General features: G+C 42.6%; 1 protein-coding gene across 3 annotated transcripts in view; it reads left to right on the forward strand.

Moving 5' to 3' along the window:
- The window catches only part of PTPRG (protein tyrosine phosphatase receptor type G), a 764493-nt gene that overhangs the window by 5199 nt on the left and 734262 nt on the right, over window positions 1–25032 (forward strand). The window lies entirely within an intron of this gene.

Consider the following 25032-nt stretch of genomic DNA (forward strand, 5'->3'; position numbering starts at 1 on the left):
CTCCCAAAGTGCTGGGATTACAGGCTTGAGCCACCGCACCCGGTCCCTGGAAACTTCTTAACCAAAGAGACAGTCTGGGTACTTAAATTAGCCTTACGTGGGTGAAGAAGGCAAATTAAGCATTGCTACTGGGCTGTTGCTTTAGCGCTTCGCTTTTTACAGGGAAACGCTGTTTGTTCTTTTAAAATCTGGATTTCTGTTCAGCATGTGGAACAGTGAAATACCATTTCTAGGCAGGATGAAGATGACAGTGTGTGTACATTTTCAATTAAGAGATTTAAACATTTGTAATTAACACTGTCATCCTGGGTTACATTTCATGTGGTCACATTCCATAACCCAGAGTTTAGGGGAAAAATTTAGGGCATCCGAAGTCCCCACTTGCCCTGAAATAAGGCCTTGGTTTGCTTTGGTTTGAAATTGACCTCTATTAGATATTGGGTGGTGGTCATTGAAACTGTTTTTGACTGTATCCTGTTTAGAGAATAAAAGGGCTGTGTTCAATAATATGATGGAAGCCAAGGAGTACCCTGCTTCCCACCTTTAATTCTCCATCTGAGCTTGATCTAGGTAAAGTAGCCACTGATGAGGCAGAGGGAGTCTCTTAGGAGGGGCTGAGAAGAGCCTGCTCCTAGCCAGCTGTGAGGGCTTCCTGTGGAGTTTGGCAATAGTCACTGAATTGGTCCCAGAATGAGCTTGCCTGTGCAAATGATTAAAAGATAAGGCTGGGCACTGTGGCTCCTATAATCCCAATGCTTTGGGAGCCAGGAGGGTCGCTTGAGCCCAGGAGTTCGAGACCAGCCAGGGCAACATAGGGGGACCCTGCCTCTATAAATAACACAAAAATTAGCCGTGTGCACTCCTTAGTCCCCACTACTCGGGTGGCTAAGATGGGAGGATTGCTTGAGCCCACAGGATTGAGGCTGTGGTGAGCTGTGCTCATGCCACTGTGCTCTAGCTTGGGTGACACAGTGAGGAGACTCTGTCTCAAAAAATAAAGATTAAAAGATCAAATGTGGGCTGGGCATGGTGGCTCCTGCCTGTTGTCTCAACACTTTAGGTAACCAAGGTGGGCAGATTGCTTAAGCCTAGGAGTTTGAGAGTAGCCATCAGCAGCCTGGCAAGACCCCATCTCTACAAAAAATAAAAAAATTAGCTGCACACGGTGGTGTGCGCCTGCAGTTCCAGCTACTCCAGAAGTGGAGGACAGGAGTTTGGGGCTGTAGTGAGCTGTGATGGTGCCACTGCATTCCAGCCTGGATGTCAGAGACCCTGTTCTAAAAAAAAAAAAAATACCTCCATTTGCCAGTCTGAGAACTGGGAGCAGCCCTGTTGCTTGGAAATGAACTATATCCAGGACTATGGCAACGTTCTGCGCACTTAAAAAGTCAACTGTACTTGTGTAAAAAGAGTTATTTGTTACGGACTTTACTTTAACGTATTTCTGGTATTGTGTTTATGTGGAGTTGTAAGCAATAAAAATCAATAAAAAGGATAAGTACATTCCAAAAGCCTGTATTTACTTTCCCTTGTTTTTCCCTACAATTTGCCTATTTCAAATTTCCAAGAACCCAGGATTGTTGATGTCTCTTTAAAAAATGTCTTAAGGTAATACAGGTAAATTTCACTTTCAGTAAAGTATGTGATGATTGAGATGTATAACAAATACATTCATGGTTACTCAGTATGAAAAGGATTGTTAGGTAATGGCTGTGCAATATTTCTTTAAGTAGCTAGAGGGCTTCTTGAGTGATTGTCCCCTCCTATGGGGACAGCTATAATTGGAGGGACCATTTCACCTGGTATCATTTGTAGCAAGATATTTGGTGTTTTGGCAGAAAAATATATTCTGTGTGAGATGGCTTACTGGGTCTGTGCAGGCCCAAGGTTTTTATGATTGCAGCCCTTAATACAACTATTAAATTATTATTTTTTTTTTGGCTGGGCATGGTGGCTTACGTCTGTAATCCCATCACTTTGGGAAGCCGAGGTGGGTGGATCATGAGGTCAAGAGATCTAGACCATCCTGGCTAACAAGCTGAAACCCTCTTTCTACTAAAAATACAAAAATTAGCTGGGCGTGGTGGCAGGCGCCTGTAGTCCCAGCTACTCAGGACCACTTAAAAAAAAAAAAAAATTCTTTTTTTTTTTTTTTTTAAGTCCTTCTAGGGCTAGGAAGAAGAATGACAGCTGATGAGGTTTTATATGTACCTGGTGTCTCTTTTGGAAGCCTCCCAAACTGGATTGGGTAGAGTTTCACTTGCACTTGGGGTGGGTGGGGCAGGAGGTAACACACATTGAATGAGAACTTTGATGTCTGTCAACCAGATGATGAGAGTCGCCTTACTGGTTTGTCAGCAGGTGGCAGGAAGAAATCCTTTAGGAGTCTGGAACTTGTTAATACTTTCTGTTTTCTAAACTAGGTGGCTATTGAGAGTTATATAGAATATAGCAAAGTAGGTAAGAATATGGCCTCTGGAGCCAGCCTACCTTTGCCATTGATAGCTGTGCTGCCTTAGAAAACTTACCCTCTCTGTGCCTCATTATTTTTTTTTTCCTCTGTGAAATGGGGTGGTGATAGAAGCCTAAGGTCTTTGTGAGGCTTGAATGAGAATGCATATAAGGACTTAGTGCTGTGCATGATAAGTAGTACGTGCTCAATAACCATTTGTTTTAATAAAAAATTTTTTATGTTTATGGAGACAGGGTCTCTCCCTATGTTGCCCAGGCTGGTCTTAAACCCCTTACCTCAGGTGATCTTCCTGCCTCAGCTTCCCAAAGTGCTAGGATTACAGGCCTGAGCCATTACTCATGGCCCGTGTTTTTATTTATTTATTTATTTATTTATTTTCATTTTTATTTTTTTTTGAGATGGAGTCTCACTCTGTCACCGGGTTAGGGTGCAGTGGCTCAATCTTGACTCACTGCAGCCTCCGCCTTCCAAGTTCAAGCAATTCTGCCTGAGCCTCCCGAGCAGTCAGAACTACAGGCACATGCCACCATGCCCACCTAATTTTTATATTTTTAGTAGAGACGGGTTTCGCAATGTTGGCTAGGGATGGTCTCCATCTCTTGACCTTGTGATCCACCCACTTCAGCCTCCCAAAGTGCTGGGATTACAGGCATGAGCCACTGTGCCCAGCCCCCACTGTTTTTATTTTATGTGTATTTAAGAGATTTGGATGGGAGTATATGGAAAGAAGGAGAGTGGAACTGAAAAGGACAACTGTATGTATAAACAGCTTAAAAAAAATTCTGTAAACATGTATGATGGGTTTTTGTGCCTGTCTTTGCTGTTGAGGGTAAGGAGGAGTAGGGATCAACATGAGGACATCCTATGTAAGATTGATTACTAACAGGTGACATTTTGAGGTTTAAAGAAATGAGAAAGCCCTCACGAAGTCTGAGATACCACCTTGCCCGCATTGCAAAGGAGGTCTCTGCTTTCTCAGTTTAAAGTGGGAAAAATGCTTTCTACAGGCTTGAAATATACCTCATGAATCTTCCAAATCCCTGTGTAGAAAGAGTCGCTTGGTCCTGAGCCCTGAGATGTTAATTTCTATTCTCAGGCCTCATGGGCGGTGTAGTAACGGAGGGAAATAGGTTACTCTGATTACTGGGTTTCAGTTTGGCTCCACTGATGGGAGGCAAACAGTAGTTGGGTGTTTGCTTGTATTTTGCACTTGTTTAACACTCGAATACACTCATATCCTGTCTCCATATTTTCATGGATTCAGAGCTACAGAGCATATGAGAGAGAACCACACACTCATGCACACCTCTTGCCCTCTAATCTTTTTTTTTTTTTTTTTTTTTTTAGACTGAAATTGGCATGATATTTTTCTGGCCAAACAACAAAATGTGATTTTAAACTACTCAGTTTAGCTATTTTTGGGGAGTAGCAAAGTGACACAGTTGGCTGCTGAATTCTAGCAACTATAAAAGAAAAAAATGAAAGCATAGTTCATGGAATATGTAACACTTCCATGTAAGAAAATAGGACAACTGGTTCTTATTTTTGGGCCTGTGATACTATCTTTCTAAGTGAGCGAAGCAGGCTGTTGTATAATGCAGTGGATATACTTTTGAGGAATTTGTACTAGTTACAATATACATCTAAGAGATATTTGAGTTCTCATACCGTTGCTGCCTCACGAATTCTGCAGTGCCCTTAAATCAGATCTGCTCATTAATTGGGAATGATTTGGATAGGGGACATAGCCATAAGCAATTGACCAAGCATAAAAGCATAGTCCAGATTAGTGAGGAAATACTCACTTTTTAAGATTGTCTCAATAACTTTTTAAGAATTGTCAAAAAGGATTTATTTACAAAGCAGTGGCTATTTATAAATGAGTTCTACCCATTTTTTAAAATGACACTTTTCCAGAAGCATTTCTCTTCAGTAAGTGTGGAGGCTTGGCTCTGTCTGTGGGTAGCTAAGGGTGGTTACCCAGCATCTTGTGGGAGTAGGGTTGGGTGGCGCTGGGGATCTGGGAGTTCCAGATATACTTATCTCTTATTCAGAATCCACACCAAAACCCTAGACACCCGGGCTGAAATACTCAGTTCATTACAGCATTTACCTTGGGCAAATGGGCCCCAGCCTTTTAATCTATAAAATGGGAACAATAGTTAAATTAGCCTACACTTACCAAGCACTTGCCATCTGTGCCCCGGGCTTGAGCATTTTTATATGCTTTTAATCATCCATGGAAGTAGAAACCGTGGTTACTCCCACTGTAGGATGAGGAAACTAAAGTTGAAGGAGGTAGGTCCAAGGTCACCAGGGTAGTAAGGGGGTGTGACTAATGTTCCTCTAATCCTGGCTCAGGATTTTTGTTTTTTTAAATTTCAGATGATTTGCTTTTTGAAGACAGTATGGAAACTGTTTTTCCTAATTGCACAGGAGGGCCAATTAAAAGATTGAGCTTTATGTATTTCACCCTATTACTTTTCCCATACAAGCAAGTGCCATAAACACTGGGTGAAATAAAGGTGTCTTCGTGTACTTGCTACAATTAAATAAGGAAGTAATGTAATTAGTATAGGATTTTATTTGGTTACGTTGAAGAGATGACCTTTCTGCAAATTACTTTAGCTTCTGAATAAGAGGATAATAACTGTGGTTAGAGTCTGAATTTGTTGGTGGTGAGTTTTGTTGACACTACTCCTCTTCCAAATTAGCTAAATTGATTTGCTTTGTAATTTGAGAACTTTTGTTTGGGGCTTTGAATATGGTTACTTTGTAATAATGCCGCATTTTTAATATCCCATGTATATCCCGTGTATATCACCTAAGTGTGGGCTGCAGGCTCTGACGCATAACTTCAGGAAAAGGTCTGAGGGAGTTGTGTTTGGCAAGAGATGGCTGGGTTCTGCATTTTTCCTCTGGAGTTTAGAACTAGCCGTGGGAGCCAGCCAAACCAGCTGTGGGATCTTGGGCAAGACCCTTCATTTTCTTTGGGGTTGTTTACCTCACCCTTTACTAAATGGTTTCTAACATGTTTTCTGAAATTTTAGAGATTGTTGATTCCAGGCTAGGCAGTTTGGAAGGGTTATGGTCTTTTTGCAATATGCAAATCAGATACCCGGGACACAGTGTGATTTTGTGAGGTGCACTTGTTGACTTTTTCCTATGACGGTTTGCTTCCTAAGGTATCGAGAATCATTCCATTATCTTGCTAACCTTGCTGCAGATTATCCTGAGGGAGTAGCAGACAAGGTGATGAGTGGAACTTGGTTAATGGAATGCCTATAAGCTATTTTTTTTTGTTTGCTTTTTAAACATGAAACCTTATTTTTCCTGGAGACAAATACAGAGATTCGCTCATGTCAACAAAGTTATGCGTAGCCTTTAAAACTAATGTGATTTATGATTGGAGTGGTGGGGACAGTTGTCTTTGTCTGAAATGAGACAAGAAGCTTGTTCTGGATCTTGTGTCTGGAAAGGAGAAACGGAGAAAGGACAGGCATTTGGGTTTTCTGGAATTCTACAGATGTTCTGTTTGGGTATACTGTTTTTAAAAGAAAAAAATGAATTAAAAATTAAGAATGGTTTAAAAATCAGTCATTTCGCATTCATGCCATCAACAAGTTTCTGAGTGCCTAGAGCATGCCAGGCACTGTTGTAGGCACTGGGAGACAATGGTGACTGGAACAGATGGAAGCCCTGGTCCTCTTGAGAGCTTCCCATGAAAGTCTGGGTTACTCTTGAAAAATATGAAGATCTGGCAGCCTAGGGCCTGTGTCTTACTTGGCAACAACGTTAACCTAGAAATTAAATAGTTAACCTGAAATTAAATAGTGTTACCCCTTGGGATGGGGCACACACCTGGCCCATAGTGGTTATTTACAATACACAGCTGGCCCCTGGAGGTGTTTGTCTCCCAAGCATAGGTGTTTTTCCTGAGGGACAGATTTTTTTTTCTTTGGGCTTGTTTGGGGTTTTGTATTGCCTGAAATTATTTCATGTGTAACTGTGTGCATTGCTGGCTGATGACATGACTTCTTTCCTGCCAGTCTGACCTATGAAGCTGAGGCTTAGCTCTCCTGGTTGTGTCCTTTTCTGGCTCTACAAATTGCCTGCTGCTTGGGTATTTTACAGTCATGTGTTGACTTCTCTTGTTGATCTGAATTTCTGTTAGCTTGTTCAACTAAAACAAAAGTGTGTTTTGAAAAATCGCTCATTTAAGAGCTGGTTCTCTTGGTCACTTTCTTGTTATCAAATGGCCCATGAAGGCTATGATGTGGGGGGACAAAGGGGAAAAGCCAGTGACTAATATAGTAGGATCTGAGTACATTAATGTCGGAGATGCCATATTAGTGGGTCTCTTGCTGTTTAATTATTTTTTACATTATGACTGCCTTCCTAATTTTTGCACGTGCATTTTCAATAAATGATAGAAATAATGCACATTTTAATTTTTCCAAAACAACATGTGAAAGCCTGAACTTTGTACACAATAGAGTGGCTAGCTTTTGACTATTGCAGATGGAAGTTTTGAGGGGATGATTCCTTCCTTCACCCTTGTTTCAGTACATGTTCATTAAGTGGTCACTATCATATGTAGTACATTTGCATGATTTCCCACATGTGATTCAGAGCCACATTAGACTATGTTCTTTTTTTTTTTTTTTTGAGATGGAGTCTTGCTCTGTCGCCAGGCTGGAATGCAGTGGTAAGATCTCGGCTCATTCAACCTCTGCCTTCTGGGTTCAAGTCTGCCTCAGCCTCCCAAGTACCTGGGATTACAGGCACATGCCACCAAGCCAAGCTAATTTTTGCATTTTTTAGTAGAGATGGGGTTTTACCATGTTGGCCAGGATGGTCTCGATCTCTTGACTTCGTGATTCGCCTGCCTCAGCCTCCCAAAGTGCTGAGATTACAGGTGTGAGCCACTGTGCCTTGCCTTAGACTGTGCTCTTTGGGGTCAGGACCACATTCCTGCTTGTGTGGTATCTTTGATGTCTAAGTAGCGATAGTCATGTTTGAGGGCTGACGGAATGAGAAGATAATGCTCTACAAATGATTACAGGATGTTTGACAAGACATTGATGTCAAGACATTGATGTCATTTCCAGATATCTCACATTTGTATATTGCATCTTCTTAAAAGATAAGCTATCCAAGGTTAATTTCTTCCTTAAGAGAATTCCAAGTATATATATTGTCATGAGGGTTGAAGGTTATTTTTAAAAATAGAGAAGCTCTTCTGTTGGCTGTGAAGGTATCTGTTGCTGAAAACAAGATTCTATTCTAATTAAGGAACAAATGTCTATGGGACAGCAGGATTATGTTTTGATGGTTGTAGTGGTAGTAAGCCTTTTTTTTTTTTCTTTCTTGTGGAATAATTTAAGCTAAATTCTGTGAATCTAGTAGTCATTGTATCAGAAGTGGCCTTGGCTCTTAGTGTTGATTCAGGACAAGGTAGCCTACCTATTTCTGCTTTGGTTGTTCCAGAAACGGTGAATGAGGTATGTAGAGAGAGCAGAGCTTCCCTTTGCTGACAGTGGAGCAGGAAAATGAATACTGATCTGTTGCCCAGTAATGGCTTTGTGCAGGTTGGTCTAGGAGAGGGGCTTGCCTGAGCTGATCATGCCTGGTTGACAAATACTAGTTGATCATCAGATCTCCTGCCCTTGATGAGACAGATGTTGGCTGGTGCATCATGGTGATTCCAGGTAAGCTAAGTTTTCTTGAACACATTGCTCGTCCGTGCCTGCCCTATTTTATCCCTCTTCCCGCCGGTTGTTTTCTCTTTTAAAACCAGTCGCTTTCTCTTATTTACATGTGCGTAAAGGCTAGGAGTGGAGGGTGCAGAAAATCTCTTGACAGTTTTAGGCACTCGCTCCACATTTTCTCAGTCAATGTGGGCAGAAGCTGCTGGGAAATTATTTAATGGGATAGAGGTTTGTATGCCAGAGGTCTTAGTCCATTTGGTGTTGCTGTATTGTTACCTGAGACTGGGTGGTTTGTAAAAAAAAGAGGTTTATTTAGCTTACAGTTCTGCAGGCTGGGAAGTTCAAGGGCATGGCCCAGGTGCCTGGTGAGGGCTTTTGTGCTGCATCGTAACACGGCGAGAAGGGGAAAAGGGAAGTGGACACGTGCAAACAGAGGCAAAACCCACGTGATGCCCTGGCTTTGTAACAACCCATGCTCAAGGGTGCTAATCCATTTCCAGGAGAAATGACTCAGGCTTGCCAGAATGAGAATTCTCAGTCCCTACCTGGAAAACGGCACCAAGCCATTAATGAAGGATCCACCCTTGCAACTCGAGACGACAGCCGCTAGGCTCCACTTCCTAGCACCACCATGTTGAGGACCAAATTTCAACAAGTTTTGGTGAAGACAAACTCAAACCATAGCAGTGGGTAACTCTAGCAGTAGCGTTCTTTCTGAATATATTTTAGGATGTGGTTTTTAGAAGAACTCAGTTGCTAGTGAAGTTTCTTAACTGAAATGAGGGAGTTGCTGGTTCTTGAAATTTCTGCTGCTCCTTATGATGTGAAGTGGAGGTAAAACTGATTTCTGGGGAGTCTAGGGTAATGTAAGCACTCTGACCACATAAACAAAGGATTTTGTGAAAATAAATCTTACATGCCTTGGAACCTTTAAATGGGGTTGAGGGAATGAGACTTGAAGACGGGTGGATTCTGATGAAAGAGGCCAGTGGGAAATGCATCTTAAAAAATATGCATTTAAAGAATTTTGCAGGTACCAGGGTGAATCCCAGCTTTGCCCTTTGCTAACTTTGGCCTGTTACTTAACTTTATTGGTTTTCTTATCTTTATAATGGGGATAATGAGAATTTCAACCTTTTCGAGTCCTTGTGAATATTAAATGAAATGTGTGTGTGAAGCACCAGAAAAGCATTAAGCAGACAGAACCTTTTTTTTTTTTTTTTTTTTTTTTTTTTTTTTTTTTTTGAGATGGGGCCTTGCTTTGTCACCCAGGCTGGAGTACAATAGCATGATCTCGGCTCACAGCAACCTCTGCCTCCTGGGTTCAAGCAATTCCTCCTGCCTCAACCTCATGAGTAGCTGAGATTACAGGCGCCCACCACCATGCCCGGCTAATTTTTGTATTTTTGGTAGAGATGAAGTTTTGCTATGTTGGCCAGGCTGGTCTTGAACTCCTGAGCTTGGGTGATCTGCCCGCCTCAGCCTCCGAAAGTGCTGGAGCTGGTATTACAGACATGAGCCACTGTGCCCGGCGGATACACAAAAGTTTATAAATGGTACCTGGTTTTCATAGCCACTGCTCAAGATGCATGAAACAAAAGTGTGCATAAACATGCTTTCAACGAATGCAACTCTGTGAAGACATGGGATTGCTTGAGCTGGGACGGCAGAGATCCCACAGCTAATAAAGTGGCAGAACCAGAATCTGAACTGGCTTTCTGGCTGCTGTCATGCTTTCTTCTGTGTAGAGCATGAGTTAGATGAATTTAAGGTTCACATGGCTACCAGTAAGAGTTGTTTTTTTTTTTTATTGATAGAGGTTTTAGCAAAGATGGCTATTTAGGTTTAATTTGTCCTATATCCCCCACCTTGAAGGATAAGGTTAATAGCTTCTGTTGATATTCTCATTACTGAAATTATCAGCATGAGTAGGGTACACATGCCTTGCTGTGTATCTTTGTGTTAATATGGGGCAGTCACACCCACTAGGTCCATACAAACAGGGACATTCAGTGAAAGTGAATAGGTTTGTTTTCTTCCCGTCCCTGTCCTGTTTGTTACTTTGCAGTTTTTCTACAGAGGAATTGGAGATTGGCATTTGAGCTGATGGTCCCCATTTCCATAGCTGTGGCAGATATTGCTTATTGATCAGAGAGCTCTTTGCTACCGAAGCCTGAACTAGATCTTAGGATTATTTGCAAAAGTTGGTCTGGGAGAGGACTTTTGTGTCATCTCTGTGCTATAATAAGGCCGATTAGCCAACCTTCAAAAATAGCATAAGAATGAGAGGTGTATCCAAGTGGATACTATATTCTTGCAAATAGGTGTGCTGTTACATGGGCAGTTTTTAAGGTTTCCTGGTCCATGAAATTGATTTTAACTTATATTTGACTCACATTTGTTTATTCAGAAAAAAAAATTCAGTTACTTGATGGTGGTTTCATCATATTCTAATTGGCGAGATCCACCGATGGAGGTTTAGAGATCTAAATTTACTTGCTTATTTGTCTTTTCTTCAAAGCCCAGAGGTTTTGCATCAGATTATGGCACTTGTAGGACTGTTTGTATTCCAAAGTGACACCTTTCTGAATTCTTAGCTATTTAAGTAAGTGTTAAGAATGGGCGTGGTGACAGCAGTCTTTAAAACAGTGAGTTACTTAATGGATCCTTTCCTCCTGTTGTTTATACCTGACAAAGTATCTTGTGTTATCTCTGAATAAATTTATTGTTACTTTTAGGATAGCTTGTTTTTCCTGATTTGAGTGGTTCTCTGATCAGTGTTATTTTTGATGAGGAATTTGAAGAGTAAGGATGTGAGGTGAAAGAAATTCATGTGTGAAACTGACATCAAGTAAATTTTGGGTGCTTGGTAACATACCAAGTACTTGGAGGACTTCAGGTAGTCCTCGTGTTTTCACTTCACGATCCCTTTTGATGTAAAGCCTTTTCCTTAGTTACTGTGAAATGTCTGTAGAGCTGGTCTGTTCAGTAAGGTAGCCACCAGCCACATGTGGCTATTAAACACTTCAAGCGTGGCATGTCTAAATTGAGATGTGCTTTAAGTGTAAAATACACACCAGATTTCAAAGACAAATGAAAAAAGTATGTGAAATATCCAATTAAAACTTTTCATTGACTGCCTGTTAAAATGATATAGTAGATATGTTAAGTAGGAAATGCTATTGAGATCACTGTCACCTGTTTCCTTTTACTGTTTCATGTGACTACCGTAAAATTTTAAATTACACATGTGGCTCGCATTTGTGGCTCACGTTGTATTTTTATCTGATGGCACCAGTCTAGAGAGCTCTTTCTAACCTTTTCTCACTTTCGGAAGAGCATTTTACAGCTGCAATCGCCTGTGTGACATTGATTACCTGTTTTCTGTTCCCTACCACTTCAAAGTGTAGGGCTAAAAGGAACTCTCGTGAAGATGGAGAAGGTTGTCTTCTGGAAGATACTGCTTCTGGGATATTACGGGGATATGAGGATAGCAAGTTAGGGTCATTTAGCTTTGCTTGCTTGTTTACCCATCTGTGAAATGGGTAACAGTCCCTGAGTAAATGAGGTAAACCATGTGAGGCATCTGGCACGGCCCTTGGCATCTAGGGAACACTTAAATAAAAGCTGTGGCTGGGTGCGGTGTCTTATGCCACCTATAATCCCTGCACTTTGGGAGGCTGAGGCGGGCGGATGATGAAGTCAAGAGATGGAGACCATTCTGACCAACATGGTGAAACCCCATCTCTACTAAAAATAAAAAAATAAGCTGGGGCATGGCGGTGTGCACCTGTAGTCCCAGATACTCAGGCGGCTGAGGCAGGAGAATCGCTTGAACCTGGGAGGCAGAGGTTGCAGTGAGCCAAGATTGTGCCATTGCACTCCAGCCTGGCGACAGAGTGAGACTGTTTTCAAAAAAATCATAATTAAATAAAAGCTATTATTCATATTTTACCAGCTCATGAGTAGACATTTAGCAGAGTTCCTGGCATTGATTTCTCCCTGTCCTGGTTCCTGTTGGTGCTACATTGTGGGACCTATGTGGGTTGCAGACAGGTCCCTGCTGCCTGTGAAATCCAGGGACAGCATCTCGCTTGAGCCCCTGCTGAGCAATTTGAAGGGTAGAAGGCAACTTGGAGATCTTCACAGATTGCACACGGCTTGTAGAAGCTCCTTGACAGATTGATATAATCCATTGCAGCACTTAGCACCTCATGCCTGGTGAAAGAGGCTTTATAATCCCGGACCCTGAGTTTGCTTTCCTGGGTATTTTGTGAATAGTCAAGCTCGTCTAGGATCCAGACTCTGGACTCCAGGATATTATCAGCGGTCCGTACTTTAATGTAGCTGTGGATTTATTTGGCCAGTTGGATCGGGTGGTGGCCTCTGCATCTGAGTAGTGTAGAGACACCCAGAATCCCCTTGAGGATGCTTGCTTCCTTTCTCCCACAGAATGTTAAAATGGGTGGCTTTTCCAAGTAAAGTAAATATTCTGTACTCTCCAGCATGCTACTTAATTTGGAAATTAAAATGTGGAGAATGTGAGCGACAGACAGGACATACCCATATGAGAAAACTGTTAGGTCAGCCCAGAAGGGCTTCTAGCTTGGGTCCTGTTGTGTCCATGTGCTTCCACAGGCCAAGGACATGGGCAGGGGTGGCTAATGGCTAGGAGGGAAGCAAAGGGACAGCTGGGAAAACCCCGTCCCTGTTGAATTGTTTTTTAGGTTCCTGATGGAAATGCTTCATTCCCAGGGAATTTTTGGCAGGGTGGACACACACCCTTTGTTTGGTGCAGGTGATAAGAATCTGGGTTTCTGTGGTAAGTTCTTTTATGAGGGTTAAACAATAATGTTAAACTCTTCAAGTTAGGGTGTTGAAGGGAACTTGGAGATCCTCAGTCCCCACCTGGAGCCTGCCTTGGAAACTCAGGGGAGGGCTTCTGAGAGCAGCCTGTGAGTGCCCACGTGGGAATGGGAACAAAAGGAGTTCTCTGAGGACTTCCTAGTTTAACTCTGCAGCAGGGCCAGACTTCAGAGTGACTCTGAAAGAGACTAGTCCTTCAGACCTTTCTGTCCACACAGAACTTTGGCCGAGTTTCCACTTGCCACATTATCAAAGCAAACCCTTTCTAGGGAGTGCTGTAATCACCTGCGTCTGCCTCTAGTGACAGCTGCCTCTCTCCCTGTCCCTTCACAGGGTCTGGGAGTTTTACTCTTCTGTAGTATTTTCCACTGTAAGCCCCAAGGGAGGAACATCTCCCTCACCAGGGGTGAGGGAGGGTGCCCTGAAATTCTGCTATTAGTCCTACAGCTGTTTTTTTTTTTTTTTTTTTTTTTTTTTTTTTTTACCATGTGGCTAACACAAACCATTTATTGAGCACCTACTGTGAGCATGAGCTGGTAAAATAAAATAACCTCATGGTAGGGGCTGGACACACTTTATCTGTAATTCATCCTTGAATTTCCCAGGTGTGCAAGAAGAGGTTTTGCTAAGTTAAGAAACTTGCGCCGTGTCATACAACTTTGAAAGCGGCGGAACCACACTTCTGACTCCAAAGCCAGTGCCCTTCTACAAGTGTGGTGCTTCTGTTCATAGGTGGATAACCATCTGTGTGCAGCTTGTGAATTGCCCTTATTGGATTGAGTTTTGGGTACTTAAAGACTAAGAGCTGAGTTCTGGAAAGGGAAAAGGCCAGGTGAGCAAGGACAGAAGGCTAAAACTTAGGCTGATGTCTTAATTTTTTGGCACTTTGGCCACTGTGGGATACATGGAATAGGGTGAAGTCTTTGTTTGTACAGTAGGCTATTAGTAAAGTTTCTAGGGAGTCCAGAGTTGTGCTCTGAGTAGTCACAGTGGCACCTGTAATCTCCGCTACTCCAACAACACGGGTTTGAACTGTGTGGGTCCGCTTATATGTGTTTTTTTTTTTTTTTTTGAGACGGAGTTTCGCTCTTGTTACCCAGGCTGGAGTGCAATGGCGTGATCTCGGCTCACCGCAACCTCTGCCTCCCGGGTTCAGGCAATTCTCCTGCCTCAGCCTCCTGAGTAGCTGGGATTTACAGGCAAGCGCCACCATGCCCAGCTAATGTTTTGTATTTTTAGTAGAGACGGGGTTTCACTATGTTGACCAGGATGGTCTCGATCTCTTGACCTTGTGATCCACCTGCCTCGGCCTCCCAAAGTGCTGGGATTACAGGAGTGAGCCACCGCGCCCGGCCCGGGCGTTTGATAAATGTATTAAAAGATTTTTTTGGATATTTGTCACAATGTTTTAAAAATCACAGATGAACCATGTAGCTGAGAAATATTGAAAAAATAAATGTCATAAATGCATAAAATACATGTAGATACTAGTCTGTTAATGTTGTGTTAACTGATGGTTTATGTTATCAGCAAGGCTTCTGGTCAACAGCAGGCTATTAGTAAAGCTTCTAGGGAGTCCAAAGTTGTGCTCTGAGCCAGGCACGGTGGCACCTGTAATCCCGTCTACTTGGGAGGCTGAAGCAGGAGGATGGCCGGAGCCCTGGAGTTTGCAGCCAGTCTAGGCAACACAGACCCTGTCTCAAACAAACAAAACAACAAAAACCAACAGAAGTTACACTCAGATTTTTGACTATGGAGGGGGTTGGTATCCCTAACCCTTGAGTCGTTCAAGGGTCAACTCTGCTCTGACTTATGGTTGATAAAATCCTAGAATGTATTTGCAACTCCGTAAGGGTTACATATGCTAATAAAAGTAAGGGGGATAATCCTAACTGGGTAAGTGTGTTTTATTCCTGTGGCTAAGAATAAAGTTAAAGGACTTAACGGTATTATTTTCTTTTGGCTGCAGAAACCCTTCAGTAGATCTTCTTAAGTTACCTTGGGTAACAGGATATAATTATACCCTTGGTCTGCAGAGGGCATGTTAGCAAGGCGCAGTGTGATTTGTACTGGTTTCCGGAGGTTTCCAAGTAGTTACAGGGGAGTAATGTCTTTTGACGGAGAGAAAATATTTGTGTTTCCCTCATTGCCATGTTAGTTTCAGAGCATAGCAGACATGTGTTCTTGCTTTCTGACTTTTCAAAGCCTGGGCTGGGTCCATTCTGGTGTTTTTGTCAATGATATGTTTTGTACCCATCTATAGCCAGGAAAGCAGCCCAGTAGCCAGGGATGAATTTTAAACTTTTCTGGAGGTGGATACTCTTTGAATGATGAATCCCGGCTCACTGTGCTCCCAGTTAGTTCTAGCCTAGAGGAGGAGTTGTAAATCTAGTCATTAATTCCCTGAGAGAAAGTTGCCAGGGTTTGTTTTTGTCTTTCTTTCATGCCACACCTGTTAATTAGTTCCAGACACTAGCTAATCAGACTCGAGTGCAAAAGCTCTGGGGTGAGAAGGAAGGTCAAATCAGCCGTCTTTCTCCCCACACAGCAGAAGCCCTGGTTTTAGTAGAAAGGTTTCTTGGCATCCTTTCCCCACCTTAGTTCCCTGACTCTGCATTTGATTCATTTCTGAGTGCAGGGTGCGCATAGCCATTGGGCTTTTTGTCTCCTGTGATTTTAGGTTTCTGCTTATCAGTTTTAGAGCATGTGTCCACGAGAATGTGAGAAGGGCGAGCAGGGGCCGAGTAAATGAGAGAACCCATTTGCTTTTTTTTTTTTCCTTTTTTTGTGAGACAGGAGTCTCGCTCTCTTGCCCAGGCTGGAGTGCAGTGGCACGATCTCAGCTCCCTGCAACCTCTGCTTCCCGGGTTCAAGCGATTCTCATGCCTCAGCCTCCTGCATAGGTGGGACTACAGGCATGTAACCCCATGCTTGGCTGATTTTTTATCTTTTGTAGAGACAGGGTTTTGCCATGTTGCCCAGGCTGGTCTCAAACTCCTGGGCTCAAGTAATCCACCTGCTTTGGCCTCCCAAAGTGCTGGGATTATACAGGGTGAGCCACTGTACCTGGCCCTTATTTTATTTTTCTTGTGTGTGTTTTGGGAATGCTAAGTATATCATATGTTCATACATGCCATTATATATAAATGTTAAAAATCACAAGAGTAGCAATCACGTGTAGCCAAAGTGGAAAGCTGTCCAGTACATTCTTTTTGGTCCTGGCACAACCCGAGATTGATGCTGTTTCTCTAGGAATGATGAGGACAGCGTAAGACAGAACAGTTTATCCAAAGTGGCGAGTGCAGCCAGGAAGTAGCCTGATTTGAACCCAGGAGCCTTTGCCTTTGTTTGATAAGAGTGGGATTCATGTTAAATTTAACCATGTATTCTGTGTTTGTAGGATGCTGTGAGGGGAAGGACAACCAGGGTCACTCTTGGGTGCAGCTGTTGACTCCTGGACCTTCCTGTTTCCAGACCGTAGTTAGAGAAATGAATGCCTGAGATGTCCAATGGGACGTTATGATTTTCAACTATTAGGGAGTTTCCTCTTGTACATTATTGCAAGGAGGGTAATGGCTTCAGGTTAACTGTTAGTGGAAACTCCATGTGTTAACATTTTGGGGTTTTGGGGGTTAAAAAAATCTGTGCAAAGAGTCCCTAAAGCAGTGTGTGTTGCTGTGTAAGGCTGAAGCTAATAACATGCTGAAACACTGATTCAGCTCCCAGGTGTTGAAGTGCAGTAGGGTAATGAGATAAGATACCTTCCTGCAGGCGTCCTGGCTGAGACTTCAGGTACACAATGAAGTGAACACAATGACGTGAACAGAGGAAGTAATGAGCATAAGGTGGTGACCAGGAGGTAAATGGGCTTATTCCTAGAGCTGAATCATGCGTTTCTGGGACTTGGACCTGTTATCTGCCTTGAATCTTAGATGCTTCCTCATGGTATAAAGCCATTAGTGACTGCCCGCTGGCAGGTGGGCCTTGCAGAGATTTGAGAGGCTTGGGAGCCAATGTTGAGAGGCATGGATGCCAGTGCTGGATGCATTGACTGGTCCCCGAATGCAAGGCGGAGGCATTCAGACTTGATTTTGTTGTCCGTGGAGACCGAGCACAGGGAAGGGCTCAGTGGCTTCCTTACAGTGGTCTTGTAAACTGTAGTGTCTCCATCTCTGTCATGGACTAGCCTTGTATCCTTAGGCCCCAGTACATCTATCAGAGGGGATAATGGTCTCTGTCTCATAGAGCTGATGGATGAATTAGATGAGGGTGTAAGAAAAGCACTGGTCCCTAGCAAGCACGTGATGATTGCTGTCGTCCTGATTATACTGCTGTGATTTTTGCCTGCCTAGCATCTCTTTAACATTTTTTTGCTAATAGCACCTTTGCCGCTCTTTGGGTGTTGACCTCTTCTCTGTATTCCTGATGGGATCATCTACTGATTGAGGAGCTCTGTCCACACCTATTTGAGGGTGGTACAAAACTCAGGTTAGGGGTGGCTTGAGCCACGTAACACAAAGACACCCTCATCTTTCTCAATTTCTGCTCCCTAAAGCTCAGAGCGACTCCAATCCTTGCCCTTTCTAAGGCTGCATTATTTGGCTCTTGATTTGTGTCTCTGAGACATCTTTCAATACGTTCTTTTTCTGCCTACGTTAACCAAGGGTTGATTTGGGTCATTTTCAATCGAAGGTCACCAGTATCAGCTGGAAGTACACAAAAGAATAGTTAACTAGACGTGTTGAGAAGGATGGGAACCTTCTCCCCTGCCTGCCAAAAATAATAGTGATTTCATTTCTCTGCTTGGTTTTTCGAGTTCATTCATTTTGAGCTTTTTATCTTTGGGAATCTGAGGACTTTTATTTTGGTACTAGGGACAGCCTCTCTGGAGGAGACATGCTGATAACACTTAGCCTTAACTGCTTCTCTTGATTTTATTTGTAAATTAGAATCCTAAGGATCTGTAAGGAAAGGAGTAAAACTTAATTGAACAACATTTAGAGCCAGAATTAAAAATAATAATAAAAAGAGTCCATAATGGCAAGAGGCCCTGGCGGATGAGATGAACGCAGAGCTGGGTGTCTGGGCGTATATTTTGTTCACACCTCATCCTTTGTGTCACGTTTTAACTCCTGCTCAGAGTGGGGGTCAGCAGTGTCTGATTACCTCCAGAGTTCTTCTCTCTCATCATATGTTGTCCCTCGTTCACGGTTTCCTTTTCTGGAATTATTGGACAGCAAGCGTTCCAACTTAAAATCAATAAGAAGCAATTTCATTTGTTTTTAACTATGAAGACGAGTGCTTCCAGCAGAGCACTGTACTTTCAAGTAAAGTTCAGTTGTTTTTTTCACATTTTCTGGCTGGTGCCCAAAATGCATTCATTTTTCTTTGTACGCGTTTGCTTGTGTTACCCTGCTTTGATCTAAGATCTTGTTACCATCATCCTCTCTTTAAAACTGGGATTGTTGGCATCTGAATCATTTTTGTGTTTTATAGGTCGTTAGTAATCACAGCTCCATTAAGTTTGTCCAGCCCTCTCGCAGGATCTTATTAAAAAGGCAGTATCTTGGCCTGCCCCAGACCAATGGAATCAGAATTTGTGTTTCAGCAAGATCACCAGGTGACTTGGTACATGCTGGAGTCTGAAGGTTACTCTCTGTTTGAATGGGAATGTCATTCTAATCTCTTTGCTTTTCATAATTTTTTCACTGGTCATTGAAGTGTAACAAATGTTCATTATAGAAAACAGGGGAATGCAGCTGGGTGTGGTGGCGCACACCTGTAATGCCAGCACTTTGGGAGGTGAGGTGGGCAGATTGCTTGGGCTTAGGAGTTCCACACCAGCCTGGCCAACAAGGTGAAACGCCATGTCTACTAAAAATACAAAAATTAGCCAGGTGTGATGTCTGGCACCTGTAGTCCCAGCTACTTGGGAGGCTGAGGCAGGAGGATCTCTTGAGCCTGGGAGGCAGAGGTGGCAGTGAGCCAAGATTGTACCATTGCACTCTAGCTTGGGCGACAGAGGGAGGCCCTGTCTCAAAAAAAAAAAAAAAAAAAAAAAAAAAAAAAAAAAAAGGAAAGAAAAGAAAATAGGGAGATAATTCATATAGGTACAAGGAGGAAAATGGAAATCATCTGTAACCTTAATACCCAGTCTTAACTTATGACTTGCCATTTGGTCTATAGCCATTGGGTGGGTTGTTGATAGATTTTTTAACGACAATATTAGAGGCTGGTGTGGTGGCTCCCACCTAAATCCCAGCACTTTGGGAGGCCAAGGTGGGCAGATTGCTTGAGCTTGGATGTTGGAGACCAGCCTGGGCAACATGGCAAAACCTTGTTGTATGTACCTATAGTCCCAGGTACTTGGGAGGCTGAGGTGGGAGGATGGCTTGAGCCCAGGAGGCAGAGGTTGCAGTGATCTGGGATTGTGCCACTGCACTCCAGCCTGGGCAAAAGAGCCAGACCCTGTCTGAAAAAAGGAAAACCATATTAGAACCAGGTTGGGAATGTTAAAACGTCTTTTATTTAGCATGCAGTTTGATTCTTAGGAGACGAATGATGAAGATCCAAGTTCCTTTCTGGTCAGTGGCAGAAAATTCTTGAAGAAGTCTTCTCTTCTCTCAAACCTGTTTCCTTTGCTGGGGACCTACTGTGTGCCAGGTGCTGCTGCCTGCCTTGTGAAACCATCCAGCTGGTAATCACAGTGGAAAATGAAAAGACACTGATGGGGCTGCTGGATTAAAACGTGCATTTTTAGTGAAGCCTCTGGACAGTTGAGACAAAGGAAATTACAAATGCAGTTTGCTTTCTGCTTAATTTCTCTTTTTATTTTTTGCCTTGTTTTTCTAGTATGGATTTTGATTTAATTGCTACTTTAATTGCTTTCATTAGGTGATAGATTCCTCTGATTGAGTAGACCTTTTCCATCCCAAAATATCTAGGATTTGAAACTTAAGGTCAGGAAGGACAAGTTCTTCAGTGGGAAATTAAAAAAAAAAAAAGGTGGTTGTCTTGGCAGCAGAAGCTTGCTAATTACACTGCCAGTTGTAGTATCTATTTATGATGGAGGCACTGGGGACCCAATTAGCAGGTCATTTTCCTGTACGGGTTTTGGGATTGGACTCTGGTGTATGAAGATGACACGGCAACCAGTGAGCACCTTCCCAGGGCAGGGGAATTGGAGGTGGCGTTAGAACTTGTTGCCTTGGATCTCCATGGGTCACTGATAGGAAACTAAAGCCTGACTGTTCTTCTGTACATTTGCACCACCAGTTTCTAAAGTTATCTTGTCTGCAGGGCCAGCATTACTGAAAAGTTGCGACTTTTGAGAGTCTGGCTTCCTGGGAAGGAACTGACCACAGTGATGAGAGCAGTAGGGTCATGAGAATCTGCAAACTGGAAACACAGGGGTGGGAAAGGCAGTGGGACCAGGAGGGCATTGACACATTCCTTTGGTCTGGATGTCCCATTTGTCTTGGCGCTGCCTCCTGGAAAGAAGCTACATGGCTTCTTTGACTAACATTGATGTGGAAATAAATGATAGAGCATCATCAGACAGACTGGGCTGCCATGTTCTTACTCTGTTTATTCCTTATCATTTGTAGACCACGTGTTACCTAGGCATTTCTGTGCCCAGATACATCTGTCTGCTTCCAGCTCTCTGCCTACATGTAGGACACACAGCAGGTGTGACTCACCTGGTGGATGCCAAGGACAGAGGAGTCTACTATGGCCCATTGCAGGGGTTGCCGTTAAGGGGGATAGGGGCAGTGTTTTGACTCCTTTGTATGTTACAGCAGAAATTAAGGGCCTGTGGTGATAGTATACACAGTCTTGATGTTAGCTTATTTGTAGCGCTGATAGCAAATATCACCCTCCATTATTTTGTAAAATGGAAGCGTAGAAAGCAAACAGGCATGATGTCTATATAAAGAGGTTTTAGCAGAGAACTTGTAGCTATCATGTATTCTTCATCCTTAAATTTGTAATTTTGAAATAATTTCAGATTTCTAGAAAAGTTGTAAAATTGTACAAAGGATTTCTATGTCCCCTTCTGCTCAGGTTCTCCAGATACTAGGTCGATCACATTTGTGTTGTCTTTCTCTCTCTCTACGCGCGCGCGCGTACACACACACACACACACACACACACACACACACACGTCTCTCTCTGTCTCTCTCTGACTCATTCTCTCTCAAACACACACTTTTTTTTTTTGAGAAGTTTGAGAGTAAGTTGCAGACATGGTATTTCTTTACCTTTAAATACTTCAAGATGTGTTTCCTCAAAACAGGGACATTCTCTTGCTTAAGCATGATACGGTCATCAACATCAGAAAACTGACTTGGATACAGTTCTGTTATCTAATTACAAACTTTTTCCAAATTTAGTTCATTATCCCACTAATGTCTATTATTCTTTTATAGGAAACAGTAAAGTTTTAAATTTTATATATTTTTTGAGATAGGGTCTTACTTTGTCATCTAGGCTGGAGTACAGTGACACAGTCATAGCTCACTGCAGCCTCAACCTCCCGGGTTCAAGCAATCATCCCACCCTAGCCTGAGTAGCTAGCTAGGACTACAGGTGCACACCACCATGCCCAGTTAAATTTTAAAATTTTTATATTTGTAGAAATGGTCTTCCTGTGTTTCCAGGCTGGTCTCAAATTTCTGGGCTGAAGTGATCCTCCCACTTTGGCCTCCCAAAGTGTTGAGATTCCAGGCATGAGCCACTGCAGTGGGTCCACTGTTTCTTTACTTTTTTCTGTTTTTTTTTTTGTTTTTTTTTTTTAGCTTTTTTCTGGTCCAGTATTCAAATCCATGATCACACATTACACTGGGTTGTCTTGTCTCTTTAAAAAGTCTTCTTAAATCTGGAACTTTGCCTTTCATGACCCTGCCCCATGAATTGTACAGGCCACTTATTTTGTGGAATCTCCATCACTTTGGATGTCTGTGATGCCTCCTGTGGTTAGATTCAGATTATTATTTGCAGTTTATTACAGTTACGTGTCCTGTTCCTGAAAGGAGGCATGTGAGCTTGTGGTGATTCTTTTTGATCTGGTACTCTTACTGCAGGGAGAAAGTTTTGAACATAGACCCCTATTCTACATGTTTTCCTAAATTACAGTTGTACTCTTACACTGATGTTATATCCATCATAAAACATTCCAGAAATACAAAATTTAGAAGGGATTATTTATTTATTTATTTATTCATTCATTCTTTCATTCATTTATTCATTTATTGAGACAGAGCCTCGCTCTGTTGCCCAGGCTGGAGTGCAGTGGTATGATGTTGGCTCACTGCAACCTCCACCTCTTGAGTTCAAGCTGTTCTCATGTCTCAGCTTCTGGAGTAGCTGTGACTACAGGCCTGAGCCACCACCCCCTGCTAATTTTTTTTTTGTATTTTGGTAGAGACAAGGTTTCACCGTGTTGTTTAGGCTGATCTCGGACTCGTGAGCTCAGACAGTCTGCCCGCCTTGGCCTCCCAAATTGCTAGGATTACAGGCGTGAGCCGCTGTGCCCGGCCCTAGGGAGGGATAAATATTTATTAACATATTCATATACATGAAAAAAATATATACACACACATACTCATATATGCATCCATGTATACGTATGCTTTGATGATGTGTTGTTTTCTTCAAGTGGCCCAGTGCTGGAGGCTTCTGCAACAAACAGCAGTTGTAGTCAGCTCTCTACAGGGAAGAAAAATTCATAGCATGTTAAGTTGGGATTTCTTGATCTCTCTGTAGCTTATAGGATTTCCTGTAAAACAGGGGTCAGCAAACCGCAGCCTGGGACCACCAAATCTGGCCCACCTCCTATTTTGTACAGCTAGTGAGCTAAGAATATTTTGCTACATTTTTAATTGTTGAAAACAATTAAAATAATATTATTTTGAAACATACATAATGTATGACATTCAAATTTCAGGTCCATAAGTAAAGTTTTCTTGAAATACCCATGCTCATATTTTATTGAAATAGCCATGTCCATTTTTTGTAAACAGCACCACAGTGGGAGAGTGCTATGTAGCCTGCATACCTAAAATATTTATTATATGCCCTGTTACAGAAAAAGCCTGCCAATTCTTACTCTAATACCCTCTCATTAAGGAAACTAACACTTGTTGAATGATATGTTCCAGGTCCTGAACTTAGCACCTTGCATTTATTAATTTAATCTCTACCACAAACTCATGAGATGTAAGTGTCTTCTCAGATACCTGCTTCTAAGACACTGTCTCTACCAAAGAAATGAGAAAACTTTGAGGCTCACAGAAAAAATTTCCTCCAATTACACACTGGCCAGTAGCAGGGCTAGGATTTGAATGCAGTTCTTTTGCATTTTAGCTGTTGATGGCTCAAAGTCATTCCGAACTTTCAGAATTCAGGTGGCTGATGGGGTCGGGGCGGGGATCAGTGTGTGTAGCTCAGGCCACTAGACTGGTCTGAGTGTCAGGATGGCTTTGTCCATTGTTGTGTGCTTGGCACGTGGGGTACGTGGCAGCTGCTTATGAAGAGTTGCAGGGTGGATGGATGGATGGGTAGATGGGTGGATAGGTGGACAGTGGACTGGTGGATGGATGGATGGATGGGTGGATAGGTGGACAGTGCACAGGTGGATAGGTGGACAGTGGACTGGTGGATGGATGGATGATGCCTAAACTCAGCAGGGAAAATGAAAGTGGAATATGGGTGTGTAGTAAAGGTCAGTTACTAGACTAGATTTATAGAAGACAGCCATTTCAAGTTGGTTAGAGCAAGAGACCCACAGTTTTAGGGAATTGATGGTGAGAAGTTGAGGAGTTAGGCCAGAGATGATACTAGGAGCCAGAGGGTATCAGACTGATGCTTTCCTAGACGCATGTGGTAAGTGGTGCCTGAGCATGACACAGCTCTTTGGAAATGCCTAGACCCTTGTGTCTGTGTACCATTGGGCACATGTCTTCTCAGGATGGTGTCATCTTCGATTTCTGATTGAGATGGATGGGCCGGGAGCATGGGAGCATCTACTCCTAGAGTAGGCATTGTTGGCACTTATTTTTTTCTTTAATTAAAAAAAAAAATAGGCCAGGTGCAATGGCTCATACCTGTAATCCCAGCACTTTGGGAGGCTGAGGTGGGCGGATCACCTGAGGTCAGGAGTTCAAGACCAGCCTGGCCAACATGGCGAAACCCTGTCTCCACTGAAAAAAACAAAAAAAACAAAAAAAACAAAATTAGCCAGGTGTGGTGGTGTGCACCTGTAATCCCAGCTACTCGGGAGGCTGAGGCAGGAGAATCACTTGAACACGGGTGGCGGAGATTGTGGTGAGCCAAGATCATCAAGCCACTGCACTCCAGCCTGGGTGACAGAGCAAGATTGTCTCAAAAAACAAAACAAAACATATATATGTATATTTTTTTCACTATATGTGTGTGTATGTGTGTGTGTGTGTGTGTGTGTGTGTATGACATAAATACTTTTTTTTTCCTTAGAACATTTCAACTAAGGCTTACATCTGTTGACTACTTCCTCCAGCCCTGCTGCTCTAGAGTATGAAGTGATTTGAATAGGTTTACAAAAGTATATTTATACAAATATATACATTATTTTTACCTGACTAATATACTGTGTTTATCATTCTATTGCTTGCTTTTTTCATTTGGTAATAGTTTAAAAAATACTTCATTGTTGATCCCTAATGCATCTAGCATAGTCTTTTTAGGTATCGTATAGTATTCTGTTGTTAAATATCTGCTGCAGAGGTGCCAGGTGAAACAGTGTGTCTACGAAAAACACAAAAATTAGCCCAGTGTGGCGGTGCATGCTTGTAATCCCAGCTATTTGAGCGGCTGAGTTGAGAGAATCGCTTGAACCTGTGGGAAGTGGAGGTTTCAGTGAGCCATGCCTGCCTTGCAGTCTGGGCAACAGAGCAAGACCCTGTCCCCCAAAAAATAAACGCAGCAAATGTAATTAGCTGTTAA

Source organism: Sapajus apella, unplaced genomic scaffold (genome assembly GCF_009761245.1).
Source record: "Sapajus apella isolate SASKATOON/1434 unplaced genomic scaffold, GSC_monkey_1.0 scaffold23, whole genome shotgun sequence".
NCBI lineage: Eukaryota > Metazoa > Chordata > Mammalia > Primates > Cebidae > Sapajus > Sapajus apella.